The following is a 15,406-nucleotide window of genomic DNA, read 5'->3' as shown; positions in this document are numbered from 1 at the left end:
TTTCTCAGTTATTTAAATAAAATCCCTTTCCTTCAGCCTTAGGATCCTTTCACATACTTTCCCTCTTCCCTACACTGTCCAATACTGTAGGCACTGGCCACATTTAGGGCTCTTTAAATGTAGATGAATTAAAATTAAATGAAATGTAAAAGTCAATCCATTGGTTGCACTGGTCACATTTAAAGTGCACAATCACCATATGTGGCTATTGAGTTAGGACTAACATAGAACTTTTTTATCATCACAGAATGGTCTATCAGAAAGCACTGGTCTAGACTGGCCTGCCTCTTACTTTAATTCCTATTCAGTCTTCAGAATGCTGCTTAAATATCACTTCTTCAGTGAATCCTTCCCTGACCCCAAGTCAATGTTAGGTCCATCTACAAATCTTCCCAGAACAGGCTGGATTTTTCCTTCAGAGATCTCTTATATTTATACATATGTTTAATGAAGTATTCCCACTAGGCTGTAAGAACTTTGAAAAAAGGGGACCATGTAGGCACATAGTAAACACCTAGTAAATATTGCAGACTGAATGACTATGACAGGAAATTTATAAAGTCATTTAATGTTTTAATAGCTAATATATATCACATGCTTACTGTGTGCAGGGCACTATTCTGAACACTTTACGTGTTTTAAGCTATTTAATTCCAATAACTCCATGAGGTATTAGGTGCTTGGATTCATTATCTATTACTGTAGAATAAGTTACCACAAGCATGGAAGCTTAAAACCACATGCATTTATTATCTCACAGTTTCTGTGGGTTAGAGGTCTAAGCATAGCTTAGCTGAATCATCTGTTTAGGTCTCACAGGCTGTAATCAAGGTGTTGGGTGGGCTGTGTTCTCATTTGGAAGCTCAACTGGAGAAGACTCTGCTTCCAAGCTCACTTGGGTTGCTGACAGAATCGATTTCCAGAATCAGAGTGGACAATATCCTAAATTAGATCTGTCTCTCTCCTAAACTTAAGCAGGAATTTTTAAGTCAACATCTTAATGTAAGTCATAGTAGGGGATAAAATTATATTGCTATTCTTCTAAATAGCAGGAAAGACACAGAAAGAAAGAGAGAATTAATAGATGTTCCATCATTCTCCTTTCCTTTACCAAAACGTAAAGGAGTTCACCTGAAGAATTTGACTCTTACCATCTTGAGGGAATAAGATGTGATTTCAAAGTTCGTACTGGTTCTTTGCATAGCTAAAGGTAGAGGCCTCTGTATAAGGCCATGTCTTTTAACAGGGCTCCTTAATAAGATTTTGGCCAAGAAAAAAAAAAAAAAAAAAAAACAAGTCAATGAACCAATTTGGAGAGGCGAAAAGAGTTGTGAAAAGCTAAATTAACCCAGCATAAAAAATAAAGAGTACATTGGGATGCCATAGTTCATAGGTAGGAACCCTGGAAAACATCCCAGGTGTTTAAGACACCTAAGATTAGCACATTATTAAATAGTTTTCTGCTTTTCCATTTTCAATGTTACTCTGTTCCATGCTATGTTACACTTTCCCTCCACTCCCTAAAATCCATTTTAAAGATCTGTATGCACAGCGGCCTTCAGTGAGGAAATCTGTGGGGAATGCAGGAATAAAGCAGTGAAGGAAATGATCATTTCCCTGAGGGACTAGCACTGCAGAGCACGTTTACATGGAGGGAGGCCCACAGTTCTGTAGTCTTGAGCAAAAAATCCAGGTAGTGCTAAGAGAGACGGTTAAGGGCAAGGTAGCAACCAAGATGAACTAGCCATCCCTTTTGTCAAGTACAGTAGGCGAGGGTGAGCCTTCAAGGGAAGCAGGCAGACTCTTGACCTGCATTCAAGCTCCCTGGCTCAGAATGCTCTCCTCGTGCCTTATCCTACAGAGGCACACCTGCTCAGCTGTTTACAGGTAATACAGACTGTTCTCTGCAACCATCCCACTGAACCTGATAAACGGGATGCTGCTCCATCACCTTGGGAATTGTCCTTTCTGCTAAGACTGAAAACTGAGAAACAGAGCCCTTCTATTGCCCTCTGATGGAGCAATCTTTTTTTGAGTGACGAACGTGACTTTCAGAGGTGTCACTTTGAAGGATGAGCATTCTGTCACCTCAGTGAAGAGTTACATAGGGATAAGAGAGCTGCAAGCTTGGGTCCCTTTTCTCTCCTGCTGTCAAGGGAGCTGCTGCTCACAGAGTTCCAGCAATGGAGTCTATCCAGGAAAGTGTCAGAGGTAAGGTAAGGACTAGCAGACTTCCTGTCAGCCTGGGCACAGCCCTTCTGGGCATTATTCTTAAAAGGGAGCCTCAACACATCTCCTTCTCTAGAGTGATACAAAGTGATGCCTAACTGCAAAGTTTGTAGTTTTCTGCTTATTGGGTGTCAGCTGACAGCAACACACACACACACACACACACACACACACACACACACACACGCACAGGCACACCATTCTGCTCAAGATAATTTTTCTGCAGGAAACTACAGCAAGCATCTTCTTCATTGCCTCATGGAGATGCTGAGGGTTCAGATTCCCTGGACCCAGGAGACATAGTAGCCTCTGGCATCTCAGTTAAACTCTTAAAAGTCCCCCATGGAATTATTCGTTGTAGAAGACCCACTCTGCTTTATTAACTCCACTGTAGACAGTATTATCATCTGTTTTCATGCTTACTCAAGACAGATTTTAAACCAAGAAGAACTTCAGAGAAAGGAGATTTGGGTTCTTGGAGTTCAGACCAAACTAGTTAGAAACATGATATGGCCACAGATCTTAATTATTTCCCTTTCAGGAAGGACATACAAGTTTACAGAGGTATGTCATAAACCCACACACTTCTTTCAGCTAGCACTTGATAGCCACATGTCTTCAACAGGTTAATAAAGAGGGCATCATCCTGAAATCCCCTTCCATGTTGGGGACATAGTAGTACAGACGCAGAAAGACGGGCTCTATCCTCTACTATCTAAGAGTCATGGGTTTCTTTGCAAAAGGATAATAACAACATGCGGCACTTCACACATTTGTTTCGTAGATTAGATGAAACAATGAATGTCAAACAACACAGTGTGGTGCATAATAAATGCTCAATAAATACTAGATGTTGCTATTACATTATTATTATCATTATTACTATCACCACTTCAAGCGATATGATTTACCAAAAAGGGGCATTAGCTATAACTAATAACTTATCTATTAGCCATAATAGAGAAGTTAAACGATTTGTACTTTGCTCCAAATTGAAAAAAGAAAAACAAAAAAGTCACTTCATTTTTGTTTTGACCTTATTTTACTTTATTTATCAAATACTATATGATGCTTACTATATGCCAATTATGGCTCTAAACATAGAACTTATTTCACCAAAGATTATTTAATTTTAAAGCATCACAAATTTCATAACATCCATATTATAATATATTGAAAATATAACAAATACAAATAATCTGGAGAATGTATATGCTGTTCCATTACGCATTCAAAGAATAATAACTGAATATGTGCCATGAACCAGCCCTCATGCTAGTCACTGGGGTGACAGTGTTCAACAGACAGACAAGTTACCTGCCCCAGATTAACAACATCGAGATTTTTAAAATAATTACTCTGGTTTTTTTCTGCATTGAATGTCAATCTACACCAAACCGAAGACAGTTTAACTGTGTATTTAGCGGCCAGTTTTAGAGCTGCCCTATATAAACTATCTGGCTTCCTGGGGCAATTCATCCATGATTCTCAGAAACTGTAGTTAACGTGGGTAACCAGGAAGGATCATTAACACTGCCAAGAGGTGCAGCAGCAGGTCAGGCTTAGCTTCCTAAACCAGTGCCAGGATCAGTCAGAGTGGGGTGACAGGGAAGCATGAGCCATCTTGGCTGATTCTAACTGGGGTAGACAGCAGAGACACTTGAAGTACTCCTTACAGCACAGCTCCAAGCCATGTGACCCAGCTGATCAGGGCCATACCACAGGGCAAGTTGACCGGCAGCCATCATTGCTGGGTAATTCATGTTCACCAAAAGCTCCGGTCAGACAAGGAGGCTCAGGTGCAGAATAGCTCATTGCCAGGCAGGCTCTATTGTCACTGCAAGTATAGGACACCTTTAGGTTTATTCAGTGTGGAGGGGCCTCCTGGCCATAGTAGTGCCTCTTAAATTGTGCTTATGAGAACATATAGATAGAACAGATACAAAAGACATGTAATATAGATACAGGAATATATTTATGTGTATATTGCATGTAGTTACCTTAGTACACATTGTGTCATATGTTTTTAAATATCTTTTATTAAAATGAATGCCTTTGTTATAAGGACTATATCCTATTCTATGGCCATTACTATTATTCTTAGTCTGCTATTGCTGGGTCTATATTATGGGCTTCTTTGTTATTCATTCATTCATTGGACAAATGTTCATCAAGCCACTACAAGTGCCATGCTTCAGGGATGCAGTGGTGAGCAAAACAGATAAGTTTTTATCTGCCCTTGCAAAGTTTGTAGTCTTGTATGCTGGATGATCATTTATATAACTGTTCAGCAAATATTCACTCCCTGCCTCCTCTCACTGTGGATGCAGTATCTTTCTCTACCTCCACTGATATTGGACTTGGATGTGCAACTCACTTTAACCAAAAGAATGTCAGCAGATGAGATGAACAGAGGCCTTCACTGTGCTACCCTCTTGCATGGCTCCCCTTCTTCATGAAAACATGTTTTGGGTAGCCCCTGGTCCAATGCTGATGGGTGAACACATAGAGTAGACATGGACCCACTCACATCCCGAAGACAAACAAGCTCAGGTGACCAGAGGCCTACAACAAAGCTGCCCAGCCAATGCCAGTCTAGAGCTGCCAAATCTAGCTGAACTGCAGCTCAACCTGCAGACTCATGAGGGTTGACAATTAAAGCTTGTTGTTACAAGCTTCTGGGTTTGAGGATGATTTCTTCTATAACACAGTTGTTACAGTAATTCTCAAATACAGAAACCAACAAAGCAAGAAAATTTCCATCAAATTTGAGAGTCTCATTTTCCATGAAAGACAAATTATATTCCAGTGGAGATATTTTGGAGGATGAATTTCGTACCCTTTCTTTATGGATGTGAGCCCCTCTCCCCATGCTACACCGTATGGAGCTTCCCCTTACAATATTAATTTTTCCAAATATCAATAAAAGGGAATCTAGGCCTCTTTGAAACACACAAGCTACTTTTCCCAATGTTCTCACCATTGTATGTCTAGCTTTCATGGACTCATATTTTAAGCAAGCTGTGAGGAAAATTGTGAAGATTTAGAACAAAAATGACAAATGTTATCAAAAGTTTTATAAATGAGGCATAAAATTGAGGGAAAGTGGAGTGCTGAACCCACAACTGAATGTCTGTAGATACTGTTGATTGATGTAGAAGAAAAAAATGGAAGACTTGAATATAAAACATATTGGCAAACTCATTCTTTTTCTGCACTAAGGAGCAAATAAAAATAAGCAAGTTCCTTATAGCAGGATAGTTTTAGATTAGATGCAGGAAGAAAGGATATCAGCTGAAATAGGTTTCTAGGAAAGGCTTGCTGTCTCTTCTCCTAAAATTGTTTAAGGGAAGGAAAAATAAAGGATATGAGAATCTGAGCAGAGTCAGAGGAATGGACCAAATCACTGATGCCTATTTCCAGATTATGGATTTATTTGACGAGGTGAAAAATGCCATGGCCTACATATCCTGTTGGCTCCTGTAAGTACCAAAAAGACTTTTTAAAACTTACTGGATCTATCTGCCAATTAAGCTGACTGGATTCCTTTCCTCATGGGGGCCCAGTATGCAATGGCTGCAAACAGCAGCTTCCTTGGTAGTGTATGCAGCCTGTTTCTTGCATGGGTTGCTCTAAGGGACCTTGGAGACAGGGCTTCCAGATGTATGTCTATGACTCTGACCTTGCACTACCCCAATGTAGGCTCCAAACAGGCAAGCGAGGTGCCATTGGAAAGCCCCAGGGCACCGTGTCCAGGGTTCACATTGGCCAAGTGATCATGTCCATTCACACCAAGCTGCAGAACAAGGAGCATGTGTTTGAGGCCCTGCACTGGGCCAAGTTCAAGTTCCCTGGTCACCAGAAGATCCACATCTTAAAGAAGTCGGGCTTCACCAAGTTCAATGCTGACAAATTTGAAGACATGGTGGCTTGAGAAGTGGCTCATCCCTGATGCTATGAGGTTAAGTACATTCCCAGTTGTGGCCCTCTGGACAAGTGGTGGGCCCTGCACTCATGAGGGCTTCCACTGTGCTGCCCCCCTCATAATGTGAACCAATAAATTTACTTCCTGTCCACAAAAAAAAAAAAAAAAAAAAAAAACCTTACTAGATCTGATGGCAAAACTAAAGTTGCCTGTGCCTAAGATTTTTTTAAAAAATTTATTCACTCATTCAATGAAATTTCATTAAGAATCTACTCAGTGCCTGTCAGTGTTTTATGTAGTTATGATACTGAAGAACTAGACAAATCACCTGCCCTCATGGAGTTTACATTATATTCACAATTGTGAGGGCTCAGTGGTGTGTGCATGTATCTCAGCTACTCAGAAGGCAGGATTCCTTGGGCCCAGGAATTGGAGTCCAGATTAGGCAACATAGTGAGATCCCCAACTCTAAAATATATATATATATATATATATATATATATATATATATCACACACACACACATACACACACACACTTTAAAAATATTCTATCACAAATGTCACTAACTCAGATTAATGAGAATAATATAAGTACAGTAAATTTTAAATTTGACTGATTGCTTAAGACTCTTTCTTGGGCCGGGTGCCATGGCTCACACCTGTAATCCCAGCACTTTGGGAGGCCAAGGCAAGTGGATCACAAGGTCATGAGGTCAAGACCATCCTGGTCAACATGGTGAAACCCTATCTCTACTAAAAATACAAAAATTAGCTGGGTGTGGTGGTGCAAACCTGTAGTCCCAGCTACTTGGGAGTCTGAGGCAGGAGAATCACTTGAACCTGGGAGGTGGAGGTTGCAGTGAGCCAAGATCACACCACTGCTCTCCAGCCTGGTGAAGAGTGAGACTCTGTCTTAAACAAACAAACAAAAAGACCCTTTCTTAAGAGTCTTTCTGGGTCAGTAGTTCTTAGACTATTACAGAAAAGTTACATAAATTTATTATTTCTCATACATATTGTTATAAAAGCAAATAATTCCCAGAGTTTTGAAAAGAATTCCAATAGCTTTGAAAAACAAGAATATAAACATGGGAATTATCTTTGGAAAATTAATGTATTCATTTATTACTCAATACCCTTATCAGATCAAGTTAGTTTTGGAGGTGTTTCTCATATCCTTGACTAAGAGCATTCTTTTCTATTGCTTCACTTCTAGTCAATGAGGAATGGGATCAGGAAAATATGGCTTGAGTAGCTCATTGCAATTCCACAGTGCCATATTGTAGGGAGGATCTCAGATTAAATGTGTACACTGGACTTCTGATCTTACAAAGAACACTGTCTAGATGCATTAGTCAGGTGACACTTTTAGTCTTATAAGAAAGAATCTCCTCAATATCCTTTCCACATTGTCTCCCAAAAGACTCAAGGAGTGACAATGTGACTGTTGAACTGGAATCAGCCTGCAGAGGGTGTGGCGACATATGGAGTAAGCCTACTAATACATTACAGCAGCTAAAATGTGTGCCTAAAATAATTCCACTCTTTCATCCACAGCCCCAAGAACCACTCTGCAGAAGAGAAAGCTGCCTGGCAGATATTACAGGAACAATTCATTTAACATTTACAAAATCTTCAGTGGTTCTCAACATCCAATCAATGTCTCAGGTGATAAATTAAGCATGAATTATAATTTTTGTTTTGCATCTGAGAGACAAAATGGCTCAGATTGGTACCTTGATATTAGAAGTAATATCCACAATTGATATTTTTTATAAAAGTCGTGAAACTGGTCCTATCAATCCAGTGAGTATCATGCATAGAGCACAGGATCTCTAGGTCATTTTCTTTCTCCATAAATAACCCAAAAAAAAAAATCTCTCTGTGCATTCTTCTAAGGTTTTAGCAGCCTGTGAACCTGTGGGAACAAATATGGCTTTCTAAAATTTGACTTGTAAAAAAAAAAATCTGTGAGCAGTTCTTATTATAGGTTATATTTCGTTTATATTACCCTATTTCCTGCTTAAAAGAAAGCAAAACACCCAAAGGCTAGAACTGGACATTTTTGAAGATAACAAAAATAGTTATGGCTCTAAATTTTTTTTATCAGTTGGGAATCCCAGCTTAGATCTCTGCCACCTGCTTATGGAAACTTTCTAGAAGCTCTGTGGAAAGACAACAGGGAGAAAAAATTAAGGTTTGTTGCCTCTACCAAGGCCACCTTAGAAAGACATAGAAGCAGCAAATCCCCATCTAGTGCCCCCATTTGGCTAGTCCTCACTGTCTTCATGAAGCCGTGGGTCGATATATTTATCTGTGGAAAAGTAACAATAGCTATCATACATTAAGCATATGTTATCTGTCAGGAGTTACATACATTGTCTCTTTTTAACTTGACAATTGTTATTTAAGTAGATTTGGTTTCCATTTTTCATACCGTATTTTAAGGCTTAAAGAGGCTAAGAATCTTCTCCAAGGTCACATAACCAGTAACTGAAAAAGGCAGGATTCAAATCCAGTTCTATCAGTCTCCAAAGGCTATGCTCTCTACCATTACATCACATTGCCTCCCGAGAAACCACTGAACTTATTTCAGAAGCTTGATCTGCTCTGTAAAATTAGTCAACGACATGTGGGCCACTCAGTTCAAGCTCTCTGTGTCCAAATGCCTGCTTTGCAACTCACGCCCTGGACCACAGGGCATTAATCGCCATATCAGCAAGAGAGGAACACCAAGTTTTAAAGTTTCAATCTCAATTAACTTGCTTTTTAGGTGCCTCTCTACTCTTTAAAGAGCTACATGGAGTTTTCAGTCTAACAGGACTCTCCTCGGCAACAAAACAAACTAATCCCTCAAAATAGGTTCTGAGTGTATTTCAATTTAAGTATATCACAATTCAAACCCCATCCCAAACCAAACTAATTGCTGGGATTATTTTTACTTTTCATAGAAATTCAAAAGTATTTTGGTTTAATTTTAAATTCAGGTAACTGAACACTGTATCATATACCTACAACCTGAAGTACAGTTAGACCATGTCCCTGTGTTAATTTACCAAAGTTACATTGGCCAATTCATAGAAGATAGCAAATGGAGATAGACCACATCAAGTTCTTTATACAATTATACTCCTATTAAACAAGCTAAAATAAATTTAACATTATAAAAACCCTATGTTTAGCATTAGTGTACAGGTTTACATAAGTATTATTCAAGGTACTATACAATGGTATTATAGCAAGCACTATATGAAATTGAGTAAAAAGGGCCTTGAGATAACTCATGACTTTTGGAACTGATAATTTCATGTTCCAAGAAAATAGCTCAAAACTAAGAACGACGACAATTGAACAAAATGTCCCTTTGCAGCACTATTAAATGGCAAAAAGATGAAAACTCAAGTGTCCATCAAGGGAAGAAATGGCATCACAAGTTTTATGATAAACTTGTAAACATGATAACCTTTGAAAGAGAGGCACTCAGCCCTTATTAGTACCTAGTTGTAGTAAATAAATTAAGTGAAAAATGCATAGCAATAAAAATAACAAAAAGCTATGTAATGTATGTATCACTGTTCAACTTTGCTCTGGCCTGTTCTCTTTACGATAATTTATTAAGCCATATATTTGTGCACGTCTCTGTAAATATTTCAATAAACTTCTAAAATGTATTGCTGGATTTTTACAAAAATTTGGAGGCCAAACTACTTATATTCTTAGAATGATTAACTTTCACTCATTAAAAACTAGTAACAAATAAAACCAATTCGTAGTTTCAGCTTTTTATATGGTTGCACTTGGTAAACTTAATGCAATCATAGAGTCTGTCTTTACAGGACCTGAAGAAAATAACAAAAAGCTATTTGAGAGTTTCAGGAATAGACAAACTTACCCAGCATCATCCCCTAAAGAAAAGTGCCTTATTATTTAACTAAGAAGCTGGCAATTTGTCTTCTCTTCAACATCTATTTTAAGTCAGTAGATAAGCCTCTTTTATACATCACTGCCAGGTCAAACCAAAGAGTGTGCATTGAGTGCCTATTGGAAGCTACAGAGCTGCAGATCTCAGAAAGGGAGGCTACCTGGGTACCCAAATAATGTCACTTGGCAATACTACCTTGTTGGGGCTAACAGCACTCAGGATCTGGTTCTCAGCATTTCAGAGCATAAGCTCACTCCTGTCCAGGTACACAGAATCGGCCAGGTTCTCAAGGACAGACTCTTACTGGCCAAGCCCTTGAAATACCAATGTGTGGTCCCAGAAGTTCCATGTATTATGGTTTTAGTAATGATGTTCTTGACTGACCTGCTTCTGCCTCCTATTTAGGACCTTATTCCAGATAGCCAGGTATCTTGGAAGACAGTCAGTAATTAGGTCTCTCAGTAAGTGATATAATTTGGATTTGTGTCCGTGCCCAAATCTCATGTCGAACTAGAGAAGGGGCCTGGTTGGACATGACCAAATCACGGGGGAAGATTTTCCCCTTGCTTTTCTCATGATAGTGGATGTGTTCTCATGAGATCTGATGATCTGAAAGCATGTGGCACTTGCCCCTTCTCTCTCCCTCTCTCCTGCTCCACCATGGTAAGACATGCTTGTTTTCCCTTTGCCTTCTGCTATAATTGTAACTTTCCTGATGCTTCCCAGTCATGCTTTCTGTTAAGCCTGTGGAAATGTGAGTCAATTATACCTCTTTTCTTCATAAAATACCCAGTCTCAGGTAGTTCTTTATAGCAATATGGGGACAGACTAACAGCATAGACTCAAAGCCAAAGAAGGGAATTCTAAGGAGGGTTTCATGTTATTTGTGAGCCCGTATACCTGGTATTCTACTAGTAGTATACAACCAGTCACACTGATAGAAGGTAATAATTTGTACAATTTTCTTCCTTTGAACTTCCTATGTACTCCTAAAGAGTAGGAGTCATACCTTTGATGCACAATAAATGTGTATCAAATTAAAGTCATTGAACTGGACTCTCTTTACCCCAAAATGCAGCCCAGACTGGTCAGAACACGAGTGCTTGTCAGATCCACTGTGCACATCTCCCTTAGTAAGTAACTTCTTAGGGCTATGAAGTGGAGAAAAAATTGGAAGACAAGTGGAGATGCCAGTAGGCTGATTAAGGAGCTAATCAGTAATTTACGAAGGAAACAATTGTGGGTGGATAAATAATTGTTATAAATTTCTTAATGGAAAACTACACAATAGTGAAAAAGAACAAACTATTGATCTATGCAACATGAGTGAATCTCATAGACATAATGTTATGAAGCCAGATCCAAGAAATATACATTATGATTTCATTTATACTCGTTTCATGAACAGGCAAAACCAACTTATGGTGATAAGGATCAAAATAGGTTTCCATTGGGAGGATATTAACTGAGATGGAGTATGAGGAAACCCTCTAGAATGCTAGAAACATTTCCCTTCTTGACCTGGGCAGTGCTTGTAAGGATGTATATGAAAATGCACCTAAAATGTGGGCTTTTTATTGTATTGTGATATTTGCTGTAAGCCCTTTTTTTTACGGAAAAAAAAGAAAAAAGAACAAACCTTTAAAATATTGTTGGTGGGCTGGCCTAGTGTTGTGGCAGTAGAGATTGACAGGAGTGAACAGATACTGAAGGGATATTTAAGAGATAAAGTCATTAAGAAGAAATGAGCTAATGCCTTAAAGTGTTTAGCACAGTGCCGGGAATACAGTAAAACTCAACAAATGTTCATGATTATTCTTACTGCCTAAAAAGATTGACAAGAGAATTAAATCAAATAATGTATGTAAAACACTTCGATCCTTGTGTGGGATTTGGGAAATTCTCTATTAATAGTAGCTTTAATTATTTTCATTAATTTGGCTATAACCTTTTTCCACATTCATTCTGCCTTGTTAAAACCTGTACTTTCTTTCAATTATCTAGAATATAAACTATACTCTACTAAGGTACTTACAGAAAATTCATTTCATCCCCTATTATAAGTTTAATGAATTTAACTAAATACACCTACAAAGTCACCTATATATTGGCCCCCAAGGAATTCTAAGAAACTTTTCTTGATAAACTTCACCAGAGGCATTAAGATAGGAAGTTGACACATGTAAGGTTTTACTCTCTTCCTGGTTGCTACTTTGTTACATCAGGACTGTTAGCAGCGTGTCTTGCAACAGTGTGTCAAGAGACTCCCTGATAGGGTTAAAGCTCCTTAGCATTGTGTGGGAAAGGACATCCTAGCAGCATCTGCCAGGACCGCAATTCTATTAACCTGTCAGCATGATAAATGACAAAGAGAAGGCATCAGGGAGAAAATCTACAGTAAAGCACTGTGGTCATAAAACAAGAAGAACCAAAAAGGATTTAGGGCAAGTACACAAACCATCCTTTATGATAAAATTTCCTTTGCAAGGAGAGAACAAAGCACTGAACTATAAACTCCTGAGTCCAAGGAGAAGGCAGTGATCCCATCAGTCATCCCTCCACCCCGATGTGTGGCTCACAGATCAGTGATGCACGGTCCAGCAGTCCCACCTCTGCTTCCAACCAGGCCTCTTGGGGCTCAGTGAAACACACCTTGTCCACCAAGGAGATGGTATTTTAAAAGGTGATTACTCTGTGCATCCCTTTTGCTAATAAAGAAATAATTTCTGAAATGGAAAATAATTTGGTTACTGCTCTTGAACCACAAATTACCTCCAGAGAGCAGTTGCCCAGTGTATCACTGCCTTGCTTCTAAATTTAGGCCCCACAAATGACATCATCTATAAACAGAGCATAAACAATAGCTTTCTGAATATTTTGGTTCTGGAATGAATTCCAATGAGTCTCATTTAAAAGTTTCCAGTTAATTATACCAATATGAAAAATAATGTTGACTCTGGATACAAATAGATTACTGAAGTGCAAAGAAATTTAAATATTTTTTAATATGTCTTCGTCAGGTAGCAATGAAACTGGTAGCAGCAAAATTGTAAATAATCTCCATACCCTGTCATGCTTCCAGAAGCATCCCTAGAGAGTGATTGTTCTAAACAGAAACTTTGTAGTCTCTCAAAAGTAATTAAGCCACTCAACTTGCATTTATATCATCTTGAGCTTTTGCGACACATCAACCAAGTCTAGCAAAGATTAGTCTCATTTTGCTAGACTAACAAGGTGGCAAAGTAAAAATGAATGATCTCAATAACAAAATTAGGCACATCTGATTCATAAGAGTGCTGCATCTCCACATTTTCTGTTTACATGCTATGACACCACATCAAAGTGCTTGAATACAGCACATTAAAACACAAGCATTCATGGCATACAATCAGGTTTAGGACATACAACAATTTTCTATTTGGGCTTAAGAAAGGTGGTATTACAGTGTTTTATTACCTTGGAAAAAGAAAGTTAATAACTATCTTAACCAAGAGGGTATGTGGGTGCTTCACTCAGATCATTACTCAGACAAAAACTAGAAGAAAACAGAGATGCAGGAAGCAGACCCATGAAAACACCTTGTCTCTTCTAATATATAGACATATCATGCAATTATTTATGCACTCCAAGTGAGGCAACAAGCACTTAAAATATTTGACAGTTGTTCCAGCTACTCAATTTTCATGTCAACATTTCTGTAATATTAAAGGAAAAAGAAATGAAATCAGCAACTTCAGTAAGAGCCCTATTGCTTTTTACCAACGTATTCAATATGGAAATAAATATCCAGTTATTTAATACATTTCCCACATGTTGCCTTAATGTTCTGGTTAATCTTTGTTATGGATTTTCTTAACAGGTTTTCTAGGAATATCTTTCAATATTTATGCAAATCAGAATTCATGGCTTAAAGCCAGCTTGGAAAGGGGTTGGAGTCTCCAGAAGAGCTTCAGGCTCATGCCTCCAGAGTGAATGTTGTTTCTATCTTGCTCCTAGTTGCCATCAAAACACTTCTCTGTTATTCCTAAGCTCTCAAAATTCCTAAGTCGGGCACTCACTGAAGTCTGTGGTACTCCTGGGTACACAGCCCACGACAGGAGAAGCAGTGCTGTGTGGTATGGGAAGCAATGGGCTTCAATCACAGCCCTTGCATTTACTAGCTCTGAGATTTTATGAAAATTATAACACTAGTTTTTCCTTTTCTCATTGTCTACCTGCCAGGTTCTACACTAAGAGCTTCATACTCATCATCTCATTCAACCCACTGAAAAATCTCCACGTCCTGCATTATTTCCCATTTTTCAAATAAGAAGCCTTAGGTTCAGAGAAGGTGGTAACTTGCCCCAAGTCTCCAGAGAAGAAGTATCAGGTCTAATTTGAGTGTTACATTCACTCAGAACCAGCAGCACTGCTCCAGATGTTTCACCTTTGAAATTGCATAATAGCACCTTCCATCATCGTTCAGCTCACAGAGAAGCTGTGGGGAACCAGTAAACACACAGTGGGTGAAACTCTTTGAGAACCACAAAGTGCTACACTAATGTACAAGATATGTACAATTCCGAACCATTTTAACTTCAAATTACAGAATATCTGTTGGAAACTGGATTAAGCAAAAAGAATGTAATTGGCTCATGAAACTGGCAAATCCAAGGCTGAATGGAGCACAGCTGAATTCAAGGGCTCAGATAAAGCTGTTTGCTGGGGTTTTCTCTCCCTGTCTCTGGGCCTCACTTTTGCTCTGGTGGCATTCTTGGGTTTTTGTCCTGGGTGGTGGCAGGACTTTCAACCTCTTCTCCAGGCAGGAAAAGGAGGACGTGGTCTGACCGCTCCAGCAAATATCCCAGGATTTCTTCTGATTCTGTCACAGGCCCACCCCTGAACCAATCGGTGGAGTCAGAGGGTGGAGTGATACACCAATTCGTTTAGGTCGGGGTTACGTGCTCGCCTCTGGTGCCTCCCACTAAATCAGCTTCCCACACACAACCTGGACCTGGAGAGGTGATTTTCCAAGAAAAGTGCACCTCTCTTTCCAGAAGAGAGACTTCATATTGGGAAGCCACACAGAAAAACATTGGCTAAATATTTTAATAAAAACATTGAGCTTCACATTTGTTTATAAGACAATGACAGAGAATGCCTAACAAGGCACAGGCAAAGATTTCGTGACAAAAATCCCAAAAGCAATAATTGACCAATGGGATCTAATTAAAGAGCTTCTGCACAGCAAAAGAAACTATCATCAGAGTGAACAGGCAACCTACAGAATGGGAGAAAATTTTTGCAATCTATCCATCTGACAAAGGTCTAATATCCAGAATCTACAAG

General features: G+C 39.0%; 1 protein-coding gene and 1 non-coding gene across 3 annotated transcripts in view; one reads left to right on the top strand and one right to left on the bottom strand.

Annotated features, from left to right (window-relative positions):
- SLC35F4 (solute carrier family 35 member F4) overlaps positions 1-15,406 on the bottom strand; it is a 437,612-nt gene that overhangs the window by 331,077 nt on the left and 91,129 nt on the right. The window lies entirely within an intron of this gene.
- Positions 5,752-5,883, top strand: LOC119471718. The gene has a single exon (XR_005200779.1). It is a non-coding gene; the product is annotated as a small nucleolar RNA SNORA70 (small nucleolar RNA).

Source organism: Cebus imitator, unplaced genomic scaffold (genome assembly GCF_001604975.1).
Source record: "Cebus imitator isolate Cc_AM_T3 unplaced genomic scaffold, Cebus_imitator-1.0 Scaffold70, whole genome shotgun sequence".
In the NCBI taxonomy this organism is placed as follows: domain Eukaryota; kingdom Metazoa; phylum Chordata; class Mammalia; order Primates; family Cebidae; genus Cebus; species Cebus imitator.
The sequence above is the reverse complement of the archived record's forward strand: the minus strand, read 5'-3'. Positions and strand labels throughout refer to the sequence as shown.